General features: G+C 30.6%; 1 protein-coding gene across 2 annotated transcripts in view; it reads left to right on the top strand.

Annotated features, from left to right (window-relative positions):
- LOC113520220 (DE-cadherin) overlaps positions 1-20,868 on the top strand; it is a 311,477-nt gene that overhangs the window by 234,050 nt on the left and 56,559 nt on the right. The window lies entirely within an intron of this gene.

The raw sequence follows: 20,868 nt of genomic DNA, 5'->3' as shown, positions 1-20,868 counted from the left end.
TGACATTTATTGTTTACTTATTTGATTTATCTAGAACAGACATAAAAAAAACTCCAACAGCTTGAGAACTTCCTCTTCTTGAGTCTTAAAATACATAAAATATTTACAACGTTCTACGTAATTTCGGCCTTCCAAACAACCTGTATTTTCCATATCCAAAACGCAACGCTATACGATATACGATACTAGTTTTATTAAACTTTGATTTAATATCCTTTAATATGAGGAGAACAGCCAACGGTCGGATATTCTGAAACATCTATTAATTTCACTCTGTTTTATTAGAAAAGTTGCTTTTGTGTGATATTTAATATTATGTACAATTTTATATAGTCTTAATTATTTACAACTATAAATACAATCTGAAGTGATTTGTCAAGCAACGTGTAAAGATTATCTGGTTGGATATGAAATTTATTTAAGTTACTTCCAAAAATATGAAGTTTTTTTTTGTAGCTACTGAGGGTGGATAATATTTAGCAGTATCTATATATTGTAGTTACAATATCTATATAATATTGGCCTAATAACAGATATATTAAATATAGGTTATCCATATAATATCTAAAAGTAGAAGCCGCTCGCAATGAGTATAGTTATCGGATTGATATTGTCAATATTGAAATGGATGGGTCATCAATGTAAGGAGAAGAAGTCAATATATATGCAGATATCGGATGTTATCCATATCTAGTATCTATACAACTTTTGTTTATTTTCTATTTTTTATTGATATAAAAATTGTCAAAATGCAAAGATATAATATTACCTGTTTTATATCACACAAGTAATGTACTCCCTATTATTACCAATTCTGCCTTATATTTCGTATTTTTTTTTATCTACTATCAAATTGTTTAAAGGCAATCAATATTTTTTTTCCAACATCGATGTTACTCGTATGTGCATAAATCACAAATTCTGGGTCGATTCTGATATTTTTTTTGTAGTCTATTTACTTATTCCCGTCTTAATCCCATTTAATTTTATGACGATTGAAGCTGCTATAGGATCTAAATTCACTTGTTGGGAATAGAGGGCGCTATCTATTAATTGTGAAAGGACGTTGTCACCCGACTATACAGGGCCTCTCTACTCGAATTAACTACACACTGGCTGTAATTGGCTTAATTACAAGAACGTGTTCGACAAATCCTTTGAGATACTTATTGACTTAGTCACTTGTGTGACATTTTATCCTTTTAAATGACAATTTTCATTTAGAACCAGTGGCCGATTGGATTTCGCGTGAATAACTACCTATTTATTTAATCAGACTAATTTTGTCTAATGTTAAGAGAATTGAAGCAGATTCTTCACTTGGTATTTAGTCTCTTTTTGGTTGATTATATCTAATTCATTCTGTAGTGTAGTATGATATTATGAATTATCTTGCAAATGGAGGGCTACCAACCATTTTGCTATTTTCTTTACAGTGGTACAGCACTTGTCATTGATTTAATACCCAGATTTATAGATAGATTCTATCGTTTGTTTAACGGATTGTGTTCTGAGCAATTGTTCGAAATGAGGCTTACAGCCACCTTTTATCATCCTACCGCTTGCCATTGACAGGGCATTCATCCTCTCACGCTAGATCCTAAATGGGACCTTACAGTGCATTTTCTGAGGAGTTTTCTCCCGCGAACGCTCAGGCTGTCGAATGAGCTCCCTGCGGAAGTTTTACCTGAAGACTACAGTATGAACTTCTTCAAAAAAGGTGTATTAAGATTTCTCCAGGGCGGCAACGCGCACCTGATACTTAATGTTATAATAATGATTAGATCGAAAATTGAAAAAACACATTTAACCAATATTTGTACTTCTTTGTAATCAGCTAATAACTTTTGTAATCAGATCGAAAAATCTGTTAGTACTCGATATTGTTACAAAAATGTAATGTCTAGAGAATAATATTACAACTACTACAGAGGGTGATCCTCTGATGTCAAGTGTTGCTAGGCTGCCTTCGTTATACGCGAAGGCTTTTGACATGGATTACAGGAGGACGTTTTTACGCTTCCTCCGAGGTACAAGAGAAACACGTAACAACCATTTTTAAAGGCTCTAATTATGAATTTGAAAATACAAATGTTGGAATCTTGGTATTTCCGGACGACAGATAAGCCTTGTTTACTGAGTTGTCACAGCTTTGAATTAGCAATAAATGTATTTTTAGTGGATAATAATGGAATGATAACTCCGCCTGGGCTAATGGTATGCGCTGCTAGGTCACCAGTGAGGTGAGGTGAGAATGAAAAGGCAGTTTAGTTAGCCCATCATGATGAATACACCTGGCATTTAGCACGATGGTTTCCAGGGGGGCCATGTGGAGGTCGGACTGATAGGCTGTATTGCCAGCAATGGTACTGGAGCGCATTCCTAACAATCTCTTCCCTCCCTCCCCAGTAATAATAGTGTTAGATTATTAGGCGCTACATTACAGTGTTACATTTTAAATATCATACTAAACTGGTGTAATGCTTCTCAATTGTTATGTTGCATGCAAACCCTCTGGTGAAAAAACATCTTTATGCTAACACCATAGGGGTGAATAGTATGTATTGTCTAAAATTATATACTGAATCGTGTGATGAGTCGTAACGTCTATAAATCAGAATTAAGACATTCGAAAATGCCATCCAAATCCTTTGAGCAAACTTTGTAACAAATTGTATACTTCGCACGCTCGGCTTTGTACTTCACGTAGTTGTACCTACCTGCTGGAGTTTAATTAAAACTGCGAAAATTGAAATTCCCACGTTTTGGGAAGTCTCGTTACTTCTCGCTTTGTTTTCATTATCATTAACCAGCCCTCAATTAATCTTCGTTACTGAAAGGGGCGCACGCACTTGAGTGCATATTTTATTAGTTCAGAATATTTGCTGATATTTTTCCGTTACTACGATTGTCAGATTTTTTCGAATTTATTTCCGAAGCCAAAAAATAACAGTTGTACTAAACATATAATAATACTAACAGACTCAGCAGGTTTAAGAACAGTTTGAATATGGAAGAAAAAAATGAGATTTTTACGATTTTTCAGAAATTTTTCCAATTTTTTGTTTATCGAGTATTTAAAAAATAAAAATTACCAATTTGGTCCAGCCGTTTTGAAGTTTTGCGCTTAAAAAACATTTAGCGTTTTATTGCTATTTACATATATTTGTTTGCCATTGATGTTTCCACATAAAAAAAAAGATTCTTAATAATAATTTAGGTACGGGATGAAAAAGTTTTAATAGGTACATAATAATATTAAAATGTATCTCCCAATGAATAAGTAATGAATTCTGCAAAAAAAAAGAACAAGACGTCAAGTTAACGAGATGTTTTCGTAAATTTTACTAACCGTATAACTTATCTACTTCTTTTTATTTTATTGGTTTGTTTTTTTTTTCTTTTTGATTTTGGTGGGGCAAAATTACAGTCATTGAAAGACAAGTTAATTGTTTTGTTTAAGAAAGAATAGTTTTTACTTCGAATTTGATTTTCAATCTATTTTTAGCAACATTTTACCCACATGTCGATTTCATAATAAATTATTTAAAATTTTCAAAAGGAATTTTTACCAAAGGGAGACTGTACAAAACTCTTTTGCTTGAGCACCTCTGTCACATTCCTGTTTCTACCGTGAAGCTGTTGTGTTTACATGGCTGTGTTTCAGTTTGAAGGGTGGGATATGGCGTGAATTTACAGGGTACAGAGGAATAACACCTGAGTCCACAGGAACGGTAACGCATGATGGGTATCGTGGGCGAAACTGTATACTCTGTTATGTCCGTGGTACTGCTCATGCCTATAGGCGACGATTACCACTTTCCACAGGTGGGCCGTCAGCTTTATTGCCATTCAGGGTTGCATAAAAAAAAGGAAATCTTTTTCTACACACTCTAATGCTTGAGTATCAAAAAACTATTCTAATGAAAATGGAATCAATAAACCTTTAAAAAAACCAATCATAATTTAATGCTATAACTAAACGAGCATGCAAGACTAATTTACGGGGTCATTAGTGTGTACCCTTAGAAAGGCAATAAATTATCGCTTATTAGTTGCGCATGCTATGGTATCATCTATTAGTTGGCTGTTATTAATAACGTCTTTACGTCTGTCCATTTAACGAGGACTCATTCTTTTCAACACCTTAATGATGTTAAAATATTTACGCGACGGCACCACGGGTTTAATAAAATTGTAGGCACCATTAAAACAGAGATAGCAAATGATTTGAAGAATGAATAATACATATCTCATCATTATCTTCTTGGCCATTATCTGTCCATTACTGAACATAGGCGTCCTCTATAGACTGCCATAATGAACGGTCTTGAGCCCCTTGCATCCACTGACTCCTTGCTGACTGATTTTGATTAAGTTAATATCCCAAAATTACAGAAAATAAAAAAAAAATCTATTCAATTAAAAATGTTGATTAGAAATAAAGTCAAATATTCTGATGTTAGATGTTAAAACATAATCATATTAATGAAAGTACAATGTCAAAATTTCAATAATTTCATTTCAATTATACTCTTGATTTGTTTGCTACTTAGATATGGTAATTAGATATAATAATGTTAAGAGATCTTATATAATACCCTAAGTACCTAACATTAATTCAAATTTAGTAATACCCTGTTTCTTGTGTAAGTATATGGGTACTATAAGCTATTTTAACTCATTGTAGTAATTATAAGTGCTACACATTTCTATAAATATAAATAAATAAATGAAAAAAAAACTAAAAAATAAAATAAAAATAATACACCCTTAACGATGGTGGTCAGACTAATATCTGACCAAAATTATATCAAATATAATTATTTCATGTAATTTTGGTTCCAGTGTTTTTAAATGGATGATAAGGGAATAGTAACCCCACCCGCGCTATCGGTATACACCGGCGGGGCACCAGTGAAGAATGATAGGTGAGGTTGAAGCAGGTCAGTTAGCCCATCGTGGCGAATTCAACAAGAATTGTTCACGATGGTTTCAAATGGAGGTAAATAAGGTATATTGCTCAATGGGGCTGTCAAACTCCATTGCTAACAATTCTTTCCCCCCTGGTTCCAGTGTTTAATGCGTGTTTGGTAGCAACCTAGTCTTTAATAAACACGATGGCTTTATTTTTTTATCAAAATATACTGGCTGAATAATTTTCGCCCCTAATATCTAGCCGGCAATTGTAAATGGGCGAATCGGGTGTCTATAACTTCTTCGCAAAGAGCGAACATAACAGCAAAGGGCAGAGTTCCCACAGGCGTTTCGGTCCGTTACACACGGGTGAGCTCAGGTCACGGTCTCGGCGCCCACACTTTCAAAGCAGTGAAAGTCCGTGCATCAATAGCTTGTGTTGCCTTTGCCTCATAGTAGGTATTAGTTATGGTTTCTTTTAATGGCTACTCTTTTTTTCAACGTCGCCCTACTTCATTTATGCGGTGAGGAGCTGACTGAAAAAAGTAACTAATTTTTCTATGCACGAAAATCGAAATTTTGAGTTTTTTAGAACATTTTTACTTCTGTGTTCCACAAAAAACACCTAATCCAGTCGTGGCAAAACCAGTTATTTTTATTTAAAAACTAAACTACTGAACCGATTTTAATAAAATTTCTATGGACCGATTAAATTAAAATATCCATTCAGATAAAAAAAAAAGAATTCGCCAACTCTGTTTATAAATGACAGACTTACGGGATAACAAACAAAAGAAAGACAACTGAATTGAGAACCTCCTCCTTTTTTGCAGTTGGTATAAAAATAATAAATGAAAATAACAAAAATATCGAATATAATAGTCTCACATGGTACCATTTGTGTCAAGCTGATAATTTATAAAGATTTATTCATTTTTTATTTTTCTCTTGAAAAAAAAGTCCATATATCTATATATATATATATATATATATATATATATATATATATATATATATATATGAAACTTATATGAAAATCAAGCTGACGGTTACTACAATATATATGTAAAGTATAATTGCTCTTAAACATTTACGTTGTAGATATTTGATAAATTATGCTTAGATTATATAGCATCGAGCTTCAAAAACGGATCAATTTTTTGTTAGCTAGTTGTCTTAGCTGACTTATTTTTTTTTATCAGTGTTCTATATACTTACGCATACAATGTATCTTGACGTATTATTCAATAAATGAGTGTTTACGCATTAAAAAGATGCATAAATTATAAGTCAAATATAGAAGCTGTAAAGGAATCACTCATAACTATTTATCACGCAAAATTGTATGAAAAAGTAGACCCTTCTTTTCTTGAAGCATTTCTATAGTGACACTATATCATCTAAGAAATTATGCTTTTACAAGAAAGAACCTTTAGATATGACGTAAGATAATTGGCAATTCTATAAATACCAATTCCAAAGACATTTTTCTCGAAACCACTCAAGAAATTATACGATGTACCCACAAAAAAGAACAACAATACTAGCAACTTGTTTATTTTTAGAGTTTTTCCCATGGCACGTGTAATTTATAGTTTATTTTCCTATACTTTATATTGTCAGTAAAAGTACATTTTTATAGTGCAATAATACTATAAAGTAGCATCAAATTGTACCTAAACCACAGTCTTGATAATGAATGCTTTGACACCAATTAAAAATTATATCACCAGCCCGTTCATTGACCCCAATAATTCCACCGTGTCACACCGTCCGTGACAGAGGAATTTCCTTTTTCTGTCACAAATAATAAAAGCTAACTTGCGTTGTCCATTAGTTCTAGTAGCTACTTAAGAAGCAGTTCCTCGTTACACATGTATAAAAATAAATTCTTAAGGCAATTAGTCGAATGTTCTTTATATAATATTAACGGTAACTTCAAATTTCGACGTAAAAATTTTGTCATAAAGGTAATTGTTGATTTTTGATGTATTACTATGACAACTCGCTCATCAGAGTGACAGCCTCAAAAAATCAGTCTTAAGTTGTCTAATCCCGGTGAAGTGAAATTCAAAGAAGAAGATTATTAAAATACCCAATGAATATATGAAAGTTTAAAAAAAAAAACACATTTGTAATGTAATAAGATTACTAATCTTATTACATTACAAATGTAAAAAATTCTAATAATTTGATTTGAATCACTTTTCAAATCGGTTCAACTATTTCGATTCGGAAATCTGATACAGAGATAAAGGAAGTCTTAAAATGAAGGAAACAGTTTTTTTTAATAGTGTTTAAATCTGTATAAAGAGTTCATTAATAATTTATTATCTAAATTACGCGTGTGAAATTTCAATATGACATACTTATTAATAATGTAAATTCAAAAACAAGTCGGTGTGCCGCCTATTAGTTATTTTTTTAAAACAATAAGTATTGTGTAGATCTAAGAAAATGTAATTCCACAACGATAACTAAAGTTCCGTCAAAGGGTTTAAACAACGAACAATGTAAAAAAACCGTTTTAAAGTAAAACACGTTTTAGAGACATAAACCTTTTCAAGTCCACAGATAAGAATCTGCGATGTAAATACGACGTCATAACTTGTCTTTGAGTGTTATCTTTTGTACTGATAGCACCCCTCTCACCTCTGATAACTTGAAAAGGAGCCCCTCTAAATGTTTGTTTCTAGTGCTGTACCGTTATTTTCTTGGAAAATATCGAGAAAATGTTTTTTCTATTTCTTTTTTTTTCTGGTAAAGGATAAGTAAACACAATGCATCTGTTTTTCTTTTTAAAAACATAAAACAACGTGATGTAACTTAAAATTTGTTTTTTGTTTCTATTTTCCTAGCAAAATAAACCGAAAAAAAATTATGTTTTCAAAAATTTGTAATTATTCCCACTTTTGTCTGTTGGTGTTTTCTTCGTCTAATGGTGATAAAAATAGATAATTAACTATTTATAATGAAACATTGTCAACCAGATTCTTACGTGTTTCATACAGCACCCACAAGAGATCATAGAAACGATTTCGCTTGCAACAAATTATTTTCTGTGAACTTTTTGTATTTGTTTGTGCGTATTTGTTGGGTTTACTCTTTACATTTGCGGGAGAGGAATATAAATTATCGTTCAGGAGTGGATACCCTTTATTGTTGTAAAGTAAAAACAATATTTGCTTCCCTCTAGACTTTCTTTATTTACAAAATGGAACAATGTTTCATTAATAATATACATAAATATAATTCTAAAGTAGGTAAAGTAAGTTCATTAAAAATTTACAATAAAAATACTTATAATTTTTTTCTATTTTAATTTATATATATACTATATTTTCTATGATATTTTCTATTTTAATATACGAATTTTTTATCCAATCCCAAAGATTGGATTGTTTTCCTGTATCTAAAAGTAAAGTAATATTTTAAAAAAATTCGTTCCTAAAATAAGCTGATATCCATCATAATAAAATTATATCGAGAATAAATAATAATAAATAATAAATAATAATAAATAATAAAGAATAAATAATAAATAATAATAATAATAATAATAATAACAATTTATTTAATTAATAATATAAAAATGTTAACTATGGGTATATACCTGAAAATAAAGAGATTTATTATTATTATTATTATTATTATAAACCCTATCGCTTGCAAAAAGGATCATCGAAATCTACAAGATATTATGTAAAATACACAAAAAATATGTTCAACTGAAAATATTTGAAGATCGTTGAAAAATCTAGTAGCACTTAATAAATACCCTACTCATATCATGATCTAAACAAAATCTATTTAATTGAACTAAGCCACAGTCTTGGAACACTGCCAGAGTGCACGACGATAGAGAATTCTTAATTATATTCCCATTGTACTATTAAACCATAGTTAAGGTAATAATTACAGTGTAACACTTATATTATTAAAACTTTCCCACTTTCATTTTATAGTCTTGCTGAATTTTTCTGCACATTTTTATCTACGTCTTATAGTTATTTCGTCTTTCGAGCATTCTTTAATGTGTTTATGCTGTTTACAACTAATATTACAAACTTGCTTCACTAAATAGTCGCCCATGACTTTTTTTCGCGTGAATTAGGATAAAAGTTAAAGACAATCCGTATATCGTAATTCAACAAATTATATTCTAAATTATATTTAACAAGATTGAAAAACAAAGATCTAATCTAAAAATATCAATATCACTACTATAACCTCTGATGGGGTAGTTAATTACATTAAAAAAAATATATATACTTAATCACTACTATAACTTCTGATGGGGTAGTTAGAGGTATTTGTCGACTGTCATTTAATTATTTATTTACTATAATAATTCCTTTTAACTATACAACCATATTAAACGTGCGGGCATCGACATCGTTCGTGGAGCGAGCCCACACTTAAGTATTCAAATTGGCCTCACACAATAGAGTGCCCCATCCCCGGCCTCTTGGGATGGCAGTCCCCCGGCCTGGCCAAAGGAAGCCTCAACAAAGACTGGAGTAAAAAAAGCCCAGTTCCGGTGTCACTTGCACGCGACGTTTGTACTGAATACGCATTCGTCGAGCACCTGCAGTTTTATTATTTTCCGTAGTGTATGAAAATCATTAGTTTCTTGTATTCTTATTTTAAAATACTTGTACCTACATATATTAAATTAAAACAAATTACTTACAGTAATTAAAATTTAAATAAATTACTGGCATTTATTAGAGGAATTTACACTGTATTTAGACCATCAGTAAGGTTAGTATTTTGTATTAAAACCGATGCGTCCAATTGTTTTTTTTTTCTTTTTTAATTAATCCCCTATTATTTTTATATTAACATTAGCTGTTGCTCGCGACCTCGCTAGCGTATGGTCTTAATTTCACGTGAGTTTTGTTTTGAACCATGTGCCTAATTAAAAAATTTCACATGTTCTTCTAAACTTACGAAGTTCAATACAAACTTTCGGGTCCCGTTTCACCCCTTTAGGAGATGAATTTGTTTTCTTGTTGTTCATATACGCTATATAAAGTACTTATATGGAAAATTTCAAGGTTCTAGATTCAACGGTTTCGGTTGTGCGTTGATATATGGGTCTGTCAGTCACTCAGCACATCACATCCTTGTTTTCAGGAACTAGGGCGTCACAGTATACTTCTTTATATACATAGGGGTTTTCATGTCTAAAGGAGATGATTGCCGCCTTCCATCCATTAAATGAAGGCATTAAAACATAGTTCTTTTTATATACAATTTACAGTGGTAAATAACCTGGCGGTCCACCTGATGGGATAGATAGATATAACGAAAAAACGATAGATATAAAGATAACATATGGGAAATGATAACTGTCGCTTATAAACATGAACAGTACCATGGACGTAATAGAATATTCTGTGCCGTCCATGATACACCTCACGCGTTTTCATTCCTGAAGACTAAACTTATGCCACGTTACCCTGTAATTTCATTGCCATATCCCACCTTTCAAATAGAAACATTGCCATATGTTTCAGTTTAAAGGTTTGCAAACACAACTGACAGAAACACGAATGGCACAGAGGTACCCAAGCAAACGACTTTTGTCCAAAGTCTCCGTCTGATCGTTATCAACATTATCATCATATCAGTCTTTAATTATCATCTGCTGAACATAAGCCTCCTCCTTGGGGAGTTTTGCCAGTAGTTGCCACGCTTGGCAGGCGGATTGACAACCGCAGTCAGGCTTTAGAGATGTTTTAAGAGGGACGCTGCTGCCCATCCCTTGTTCTCCCTTAGTCGGCTCTTACGATACCCACGGGAAAGGAAAGGGTGGCCTATTCTATGCCGGGACCATTCGTCCATCTGGTTGATATACTTAAAAATAAACAAGTACTTAGGTAGTTTATGTAGGTGCCTGTTGTTATTTTTATTTTACTTAATAATGATAATTTTTGTTGTGAAAATTAATAACTTCTTATACGTAGTTCCGTGTTATTGTAGAATTATTACATTCTCTATTGATATGATTAATGCAATTGGCCCACTTTTCGATACAAAGTAAGTTTACTTGTTATCGTCTATTAAATATTTATTGGACCTGACAGTTGTGTTAGAAACTTTTGGCAAGTCTTTAAATAATTAGAGGATTCGGATTTGGAATGATGAAAGGTATAGATGAGGGTAAATTGAGGTGACAGGATAGCCACTGATATCAAGTTGTCCTATTCGCTTTGCTTTCAGCCGAATACACTTGCTTCCAACTTTTGGAGTCTCAGCATGATTAAAAATTAGTACAGAGATTTTCTGTACACTTTAAAATAGTAATCAAGCTGACGATCTATCTGATGGAGAATGATAATTGTCGCGTACAGACACGGACATCACATAATACGCCTTGATTTGTTATACCTCCTCTTTTAAATTTCATATTTAAAAGTGGGTTATATATATAGGAATATCTATATTTTGTAATAACAATCTCTATAGGTATATTAACCTAACAACATCAGTCTGAGAATCGGCCAACATCTATTTTTCATACCCCTCAATAATAAGCGTGACCTACCTCTAAATATTTTTTTTTTTATTTATTTGACAAAATTTTATGTTTTTATTTTATTATGATTTAGCATTGAAAAATACATACAAATTCAAATTTTCACGCTTTTACGATCAACCCCTGTTTTTTAATCGCGATTTTTATATGCCTCAATAGGGTTGCAAAATGACAATCGAATATAATAATTGTAGTACGATAAATTTTCATATATAGTTCTAAAAATAATGTATATGGTAAAACAACGTTTGCCGAGTCAGCTAGTATAATATAAAAATCAAGAATTCCATCGAAACCAATATATATTCGGTATGGGCAATATATAAATTGGTGATGACCTTTTTTCCGCCATCAATGTCAAGAAGAAGTCAATATATAGACATTGGAGCGGTATCGATATGACCCATCTCTAGTTATACCCTCGTACCCGGTAATTTAACTATCATATCCCACTCTTCAAATACAAACGCAGTCATGTAAGCGTTAGTTCTTCACAGTAGACGCGAGGAGTCTCCCATAGGAGTAGGACAAAGGTACCTAAGCAGTCAATTCTTATAGTCTTTTTATAGTTTTGATTTAGTTGTGAAAACAATTGGATTGGCTTTAGCCAATCCAATTGTTTTAATGTATTTTTGATCGAGAATTCTCGAATAGTTTCTGAACCATCCGAGATCTGATCATGCCTAATTTCTTAAGTATCTGAAAATTTTGAATTGTTTTATAATTTTAAATATAATATTATTGAAAAATCGTTTATTTCACCTTCTACATATAAATACGTTAAAAATTATATAATTATTCCTACAAACCTGATTATCATCAGGATTACCGATTTATTAATATAACTTATTTATTTTAATCTGTAGGATTTTATAAATCCCGTTCATTAATGAATTCATTAAATGAATTCATTAAATGATCCATGTGTGACTTAATCTCCTCTTGCATCATCAATTGGGACGCTCGATATCTTATAAACTGCTTTTTTTTACTTTTAAATGTTTTATGTTATATAAAAAATAAGACCTATCATATATACGGTACGGTATTTTTTAAATATAGCTTTTGTTACTCGCTGGTAATGTAGTTTATCCATTACTATATTAATATTGATATAGATGTATTTTATAATATTTCGTATCTCGTTTATATATATATATATATATATATATATATATATATATATATATATATATATATATATATATATATATATATATATATATATTACATTTTTTACTTGTGTAAAATAAGACATTTATTTTTTTATATAAACATTATTTTTATTATATTTACCTGAAGATTAGTTCCAATATCTTAATCAGTCTATTTAAATGGATATAATGAAAACAAGATTAATTAAAAGTCTCTAACTACTCTAATGAGTTTGGTAGTAGCACAATATAGCAGCTAAAATGTTAATCCATAATTTGTTAAATTGTAGCAATTAATTATTAATATTTTTTTTAAACGATTCTAGGACACGGTTCTGGAATTCGTAGAATAAATAGAATCATACTTACATATGATCTGTAACCACTGAAGAGATATATACCACTATACACAAATACACTAGCATTATTGGTAATAGTAATTAGATACATACATACTCAATTACTCTAATTGCAAAACCAGAAGCGATTTATGTAATTAGGCACGTAAGTACCATACGAACTATTATATAAAATGTATAGATTTTATTAAGTATAATATCCTACTAACCTATTCTTAGAAACTAAACTACTGAACCGATTTTGATAAAATTTCTATGGGACCAATTTGAAAGAATATACTTTCATATAAATAAAGAATTTTCCAAAACCGTTTGTAACTGACGAAGTCATGAGATAATAAATATAAAAAAAATACATACGAATTGAGAACATATTCCGTTTTTAAGTCGGTTTAAAAGTATTTACAACATCGAAAAATAGCACATTATAAAAATTCGCGGCTACCAATAACTATCCTTACCATTTTTGCGAGTTTTTGACACTCAACACTCCATCTAGATACATGACTTAGATCTAACTTAAAATTCTTATTTTGTGTTAGATCAGACTCTAGTCTAGTCACTAGAGTAATTATTTAAAATAAAAAAAAGTTACGTCTGTTTTTGAAATTCTATCCATTGAAAATAAATCATCTCCACTATAAGATCACATCATAATCGTTTATTTTGAGTACGTTGCGAAGTTATAACTCTGTCAAGATGACAACCGTTGTTATATAATGTATAAATAATACATAATTAAGGTATCTAGCGAATATCTTAATTATAAATAAAAAAAAATCCTTAGCTATAATAAATGTCTTAGTGATATAAATGTCTAAAAGACTTTGTTACCTTTTAGCGCTTCAACAGCTTACAAACCATTATGAAATTTAGTATAGTATAAAGGACGTAGACGTATTTTTAATCTGCGGTCTAAATTTTTTATTTGTTTACAGAAACATCTCATAATTTATTGGTGCGTTTTATTCGCTTTAAAATAAAAATAACTAGATAATATATTTATTTAAATATTATTTTACAATATGATATCGGTATAGAATAGGCCATCCCTTTCTTTCTTGTAGGTGTCGTAAGAAGCAAAAGAGGCGACATAAGTTACTTAACAATCGAGGGATGGGCAACAGCGTCTTTCTTATTCATCTTAGTCATTGTTACCGGCCAAACCCGATTTCAGGATAAAAGTGTGCGTATTTATATTAGGACAAATTAGTTTGGACTAGGCTATTAATTGTAGCTAGTTAATTCTATCGTGTAAAGGAAGAACTAGTTTAGCCTAGGCAAAACTAGTTTGTTCTAAAATCGGGTTTGGCTGTAACATCATCAAAGCCTAACTGCGGTTGTCGACCCGGCTACCAAGCGTGACAACTACTTGCAAAACTCCTTATACCCAGGCCCATGTACAGCGGCGGACAGTTAAGGGCTAATATAAATATGATGCATATTTTTTTTTTATTAAAAACACTTGAAACAAAATTTATCTGTTGATATTTTGCAAAATAACAGTTTGTAGCTTTACACTGGATTCCATGTTTATCTAGATTCTGAACAAATAAACTGATACATAATTTATTTTTTCCACATATAACAAAGGTCAATTGCGTATTATTATATGAATCTCAAGAAAATAACTGATACATTAAAAGAATTTATCTTTTCAAATCGGAATTCTGCCCTTAGTATTCGGACTCGGATTCTTAGAAGAGTCTTCCCTACATCAAAGCGAGTATCCCTTTATGCTGAAACATTTTGTATTTTTACCAATTTGTTCATTTTTCTTTTTTATACAACTAATCTGTTATTCGAATGAATTAATTTTTTAATAGGATTTGACGTACTGGAAATTGAAAAAGAAAGAAATTTGGTTGTAACTATGTTTATATGTTATACAATTATACATTATATCTCTATGTATATCTATATAATTTTTCGTTTAATAAGGTTTTTGGAACATTCGTATAGCGTGCACTTTGACACTGTTTCAATATCGAATCGGTTTAAAGTTGGAAATGTAATCGTGCAACTTATATACAAACAAGTATTTATTGCTCTGCAAATAATTTAAAAAAAAAAACTATAAAATGGCAAAACCTATTATTTTGATTTTAAAACCATATTATGGAATCGATTTTGATAACATTTTTACGGGACCAGTATAAAAGTATATCCTTTCAGATAAAAAAAGAATTTTCCATATCGGTTTGTAACTGACGGAGTTATGAAGCAACAAACAAAAAAATACAACCAAATTGATAATCCCCTCTTTTTTCGAAGATCGTTTGAAAAATCACTTCAATCGTAAACATATACACCGATACTTACATGTTTGCTTAACGAGCGGTGCCTTTACTCCGCATAAAAAATGGGCAGTTTCAGTCGTAACAAAATTCTAATGAGATTAACACAGGAGTTAACTTTATCAATTGCAAAAAGAGTTGTAAAAATCGATTAAGAATTTTTAATGTAATCACGAAATATAGTTGCTAATAAATCAGACGAATAGAGAATTTTCCCCTTCACGCTTAAAAAATCTTAAATCCTATTGAACAATATTCCAACACTTAGTGTAATGTAGCTGAATGGCTTTAATGAGGCGCTTAGGGTTATTAAATAAAAAGGGAAAGAAAACGCCTTGAAATACCGTTAATTTAATATTATCGACGATACAATCAATCAAGCTTCGTTTGGGCTTAAATCGGGCCAACGTTTCAATCACTCCCACATTGAAATAGGCGGGTGTGCTGAGAGGTGCTTCACAACAAAGAATATGCCTATACAAGAGCAATTTTTTGCTAGCTTACAAACGAATATGTCGCGTACTTCTGCGCTTGACAGAATGAACACGATTATACACAGGGTGGAGTCGAAATTATTATCCTCAAATTGTTTATATTTATTGTAGAATTATTTGTTATTATATTGTGTTAGACAAACAGAGCTGTTGCTAAACTACACATGTGGCCCAAGATAGGGAAGTCTGATCTCTCCCATTACTAACAATATCTCCTCCCTCCCCCTTTTTGAATATTAGGAATAAATAAATACAATACAATTATATTTTTAATCATCTTTTAGTATTTTATACAATAACGATAAGTAATATATTATTTCTATCGCTTCTACTGAATTTAACTGAACACAATTGCTTTTAAACTTTTAAGCTATTGGTGTAATAAAGAATCAGTTTCAAGAATTTTGATGTGAAAAGAAGTTAATAGCTATTATAATAAGAGCATTTTCTACCTAATAATTAGGTGACTAGCCGTAAGACGTTACGGGTGTGTTCACTATAAATCACAGGCCGTTTTAATGGTACTCTTGTCAACTGTTTTGACGGGCCAACAAAAGACCATATGAAGAATAGACTACAAAAGGTATGTTGTATAGTTCAAATGAATGGTTAGGTAATTATAGGGCAATAGGCATGTTTGGTAGGTACATATGATGTTCTAATGGAGAACTTTCATAGGGCACATAATGTGTTAATTTTTTTTTGTGTGCAACTTGAATGGCAATCAAACTGACAGTTTACGGCGAAAAGTAGCAATTGTCGCATATAGGAGTAGATTTGTACAACACTTTTTTGTAATAGTTATAGTGCTGTTCATATCTATAGGCGACTGTTTCTGTTTTCCTTTAGGTGGGCTGTCAACTTATTTACCATTCTAAGTTACATAAAAAAGAGCCATGCGTTGCCATTCGTTGAGATCAAAATACATCGAAGCCAGTTTAAAGTAGTTTGTTATTTACTTTATGAAGCTGATTTAATGGAGATTCAAATTTGGGGTCTTATTCAACTGTTCTTTCTTTCCAGTAAGATTTTATACTATTTACGCAAAGCAATGGTTACTGCCAATACCACTGCTACACTACAAACATAGGAATTATATTCTGTCGCTGAACCCACAACAAAGGTATTCCGGCTGTGAGATGAAACATGAACAATCCTAGATCGACTCCGCTCGGCGTCTTTCTGACAAAGGATGTTAGTGTTTCGAGCTTACTCTGTGATTTTGTACAATACATGTCTTTGATATCACACACCTGAATATAAGATCAGTAGCCGAGTTCACAGCTGATGGTTCGCATTTGTACTAAGTGGTGACGGCTTAAGTCGAATCACAGTTGCATACAATAACAAAGCAGAGATATAGAGCATATGGGAGTACTATATCATATGATCATATGTATCTATATTTTAAGTTTTAAATATAGGGTTGAAAGGAAAAATGATCTTAGATTATGCCTCAGTAACATTTTATTGTACAAACATTAACAACTTTGAAATTAATGACGTATAGCAAACTCACTATCCTTATTAGAAAACGCATAAAACACACTGATAAATTCAGAGATATAGATATTAGATGTAGTTAAAAATAAATCTTAGTTTTTAGTAATTTTATGCAGGTTCATGATTAGTGATAGAATTAAAAGAAAAAAAAAACAATTATAGTACTCATTAGTACTGTAATTAATGTTTTGTTTAGTACTAATTTAGAGACCTAATTTTGTGGGGTATCTCGCTATTTAATAAGGATGACGAGGTGCCTTCTTAGTTGTTCTTGTTTAATTAAATTTATTGAGTACATTGATGTTATTTGGTGTGCGGCGAGGATTTGTTTGAATGAGAGCTGGGATATGAGGCAATGGATGAGATTTTTTTGGCTCGAGTGGTTGTCCGCTGAAATGAAAACTAGGAAAATGATTAACAGGCGAATATGTATCATTATGTTCTCAGTTTCGTTTTTATGATTGATCATGAATACCTAATCTATAGAATAATATAATAATCTTAAAAAAATATTAATACATAAATATATTGACATTTATATAATATGACGATTTAAGTAAAATAGTATTAGCATAGTATAGTGGCACAATTAAATAATTTTTTTATGCCAGATTCTGGTGAAAAATGTGAACAATATTTAAATATTATATACCATCTTTTATACCATTTTTCAAACAAAATAAAGTTATTTGTATTTAATAATAAAAATATAATATCAGATCAATACAATATTCCAGCTGTTTCAACCGCATAATTAAATCTAATGGACTTTCGAAAGTATAGCTGAGCATTCAAATCAATCAATTATCAAATCATTCGCCATAACTCGGCGGAAAATCCATTTCATCCCGTTCCAAATTTGTTATAAATAATTGAAAGGGTACTTGATCGAACGCCCATTGTCGCCGACTTGTGAAATGTTATCAACGGTAATCTAATTCAATAGCGAAATATCATTACATATTGATTGATTGGGAAATTTCAAAATCTTCATTTGCTAAGTCTTATTTTTACAAAAGATTTCTTATGGGTTGATATTGTATATTGTAGTGTATATGTTATGTATAATATGTATGCATTTTTTTTTATGAATGACAATGGAATGGTAACCTTACCTACGCAAAAACTTTATACACTGATTCAAGTAATAACAAAGTATCCTATATATATAATGTAATTAAAATAAATATTGTTACTGTAAGATTTGGAATTAAATAAAATATATTCACGTAAATAAGATTTTACATTTTGCCATTACGCCATTATATTAATGTATTAATGTTGATAAATATGTGATTCTGTAACATTAAGATCTATTTCAACCATATTTATGCTAATCAATTATTATTATTAAGCGTTAAGTTGGGATATAATCTACCTGTGTTTTAAATTTTATTCAAATCCATTCAGTTCACATATTTGTTGTTGAGTAACGGATATTAAAACATCCAAATATCTTTAGTAACTTAAATTTATGATATTAGCAGAATTGGACCACAAAAACTTGTCAAACTGTTCAAATAATCTATAATTAATTGCAATTAGGTGTTTAGTTATTTGTTACTGCCACTAGCACCAACATCGCATTTGCAGTTTTAGTTACAATGGTCAAGTATTCCAATATCCAGGGACAGAATGTAATTTAATTAAGTTGAAAATTGCATAGTCTTGTCTCTTGCATAGCAAGCTGACTAAAATGAAATATAGCGTGCAGGCTCGCTTCGTACATTATGCTACCCGGCAATAAAATGCTCGAGACTCGTCCGGCTGAGTAAGAAAGAAATGGGTTAGTCACGTCACGTCTAGAATTAAAAGTTTTTTTTTTTCATTTAAAAAAAAATAACAATAACTGAAATAAAATAACCCTTAAAAGCCTGATTTCTTAAATCAAATTATAAATATATAAATGTACCCTATACTGTGTTTACTAATAGGGAAAAATAGCAAAAAAAAAAAATTAAAACGATATTGTTATATATTTATTTAAAAAAAAAAACATTTGGTAACATGTAAACAGCCAAATATTAAAATAAAATTGATTGTAGGTGCCCAATGCGATTTATAACGCCGGTATCAAATTTGAAACATCAGGTATTTAAGGGTTAAAGTGAATGAATATCCTCTAAAAAATAGAAGTAATTGAATTGAATAGAACATCTGATTAATTCAGAAATTTCATCTGCTCGCAAAGTTAAGAAGAAAAAATATAATTTCATATCAAGCGGTTGCCAAATAGATAGCAAGCTTGTTTTAGGTCTCGAGCCAATCATGCTTGACTCGAACTAAAATATACATGCTTGATTAAACTATCTAGAGACCAGTATTATAAGCCATTTTTACTTCGTAAGACATATCTAGGTAAATAGGTAGAAAGAAAACCTTGTCTGATGCAGTTATATATAACAAAATCAATTTTGCATCTCATGCATCTAGACTAGATGGATCACGCGAATAGATTTATGCTCCTTCATCGCAAGTGCGATTGGTATTAAAACTAGAAATATTGTTCTTGTCTATACGAGCATATCTAGATTATGAATATTTTTTTATTATTATTATTAATTTAAAATCCCAAATAGTGGGTGATGCATTAAAATAATTTAAAAAAATATTTAATCGTTGTATAAATGTCATAGCAATTACTATGTATATAATAGTTAAAGTTGATTGATGTTTCAAGAATTTAAATATAATGTTTGCAATTACCAACGGAAAAATATATTTCTTACTTTATGAAATGAACTAAAAATACACTATTTTTAATAGGATTAAATTGTTTGCCATTATTACGTTCATTTAATAACGTTAAATTCATGTGGTAAACATTTTTAAATCGTTGAAACTATATTTTTTTTTGAAATAACATATTATTAAACTAAATTGCTTTAATAAGGTTGAATAGTGTATTTTATTTTATGTAATTTCCACAAATTTAGTTTCAATCATGTTTACTTTATTATACATGCATAAAATATTTCTGAATGTCACTTTTAATTAAGAGTTTCTTAATTTATGAGGTTGTATGTAATTACGGAGGATGGTGTTACTTATAATGGTATTGTTTGCACGTTATAATACAAATATTAGGCTCTCATTGTAGTGCAATGTGCGAAGCGGCTTAATGTTATCTAGAGTTATCTTGAGAGTGCTGAACCGAGTTAATTGGTACGTAAACATGAGTCGCTGTATAATCCGAGATGACTAATATTATTATATGCCGGTTTATCTGGATATACCAACTTATAATAACGAGTGACTCTGAGATGTGGTGATAATATTGTGAGATAATAATATTGTTATGAAAGCATAAGTGATTGTGACTATGTGAAAATTGGGAGTCTATTACATGTGCTCGGAATCGATTTCTCTGTAAGCAAATGTAGTCTATAATAATATTAGGTAGAGATAAGTCTAGATAGTAATTTTGGTGACGATTAATAATTTAATTCATAACATCAAAGTTTTAAATCAAATCAAAAATTTATAGCTATTTTACTTAAGAAAGTAACAAAAAAAAAAACCGTATAATTAAAGTAGTTTTAATTTTCAATAGAAACAGGGAATATTTTTATATATTGTTTATATGTTTTTTTTTTTTTT

The sequence above is a fragment of the Galleria mellonella genome, unplaced genomic scaffold (assembly GCF_026898425.1).
Source record: "Galleria mellonella isolate WM207_F2 unplaced genomic scaffold, CSIRO_AGI_GalMel_v1 utg40, whole genome shotgun sequence".
In the NCBI taxonomy this organism is placed as follows: domain Eukaryota; kingdom Metazoa; phylum Arthropoda; class Insecta; order Lepidoptera; family Pyralidae; genus Galleria; species Galleria mellonella.
The sequence above is the reverse complement of the archived record's forward strand: the minus strand, read 5'-3'. Positions and strand labels throughout refer to the sequence as shown.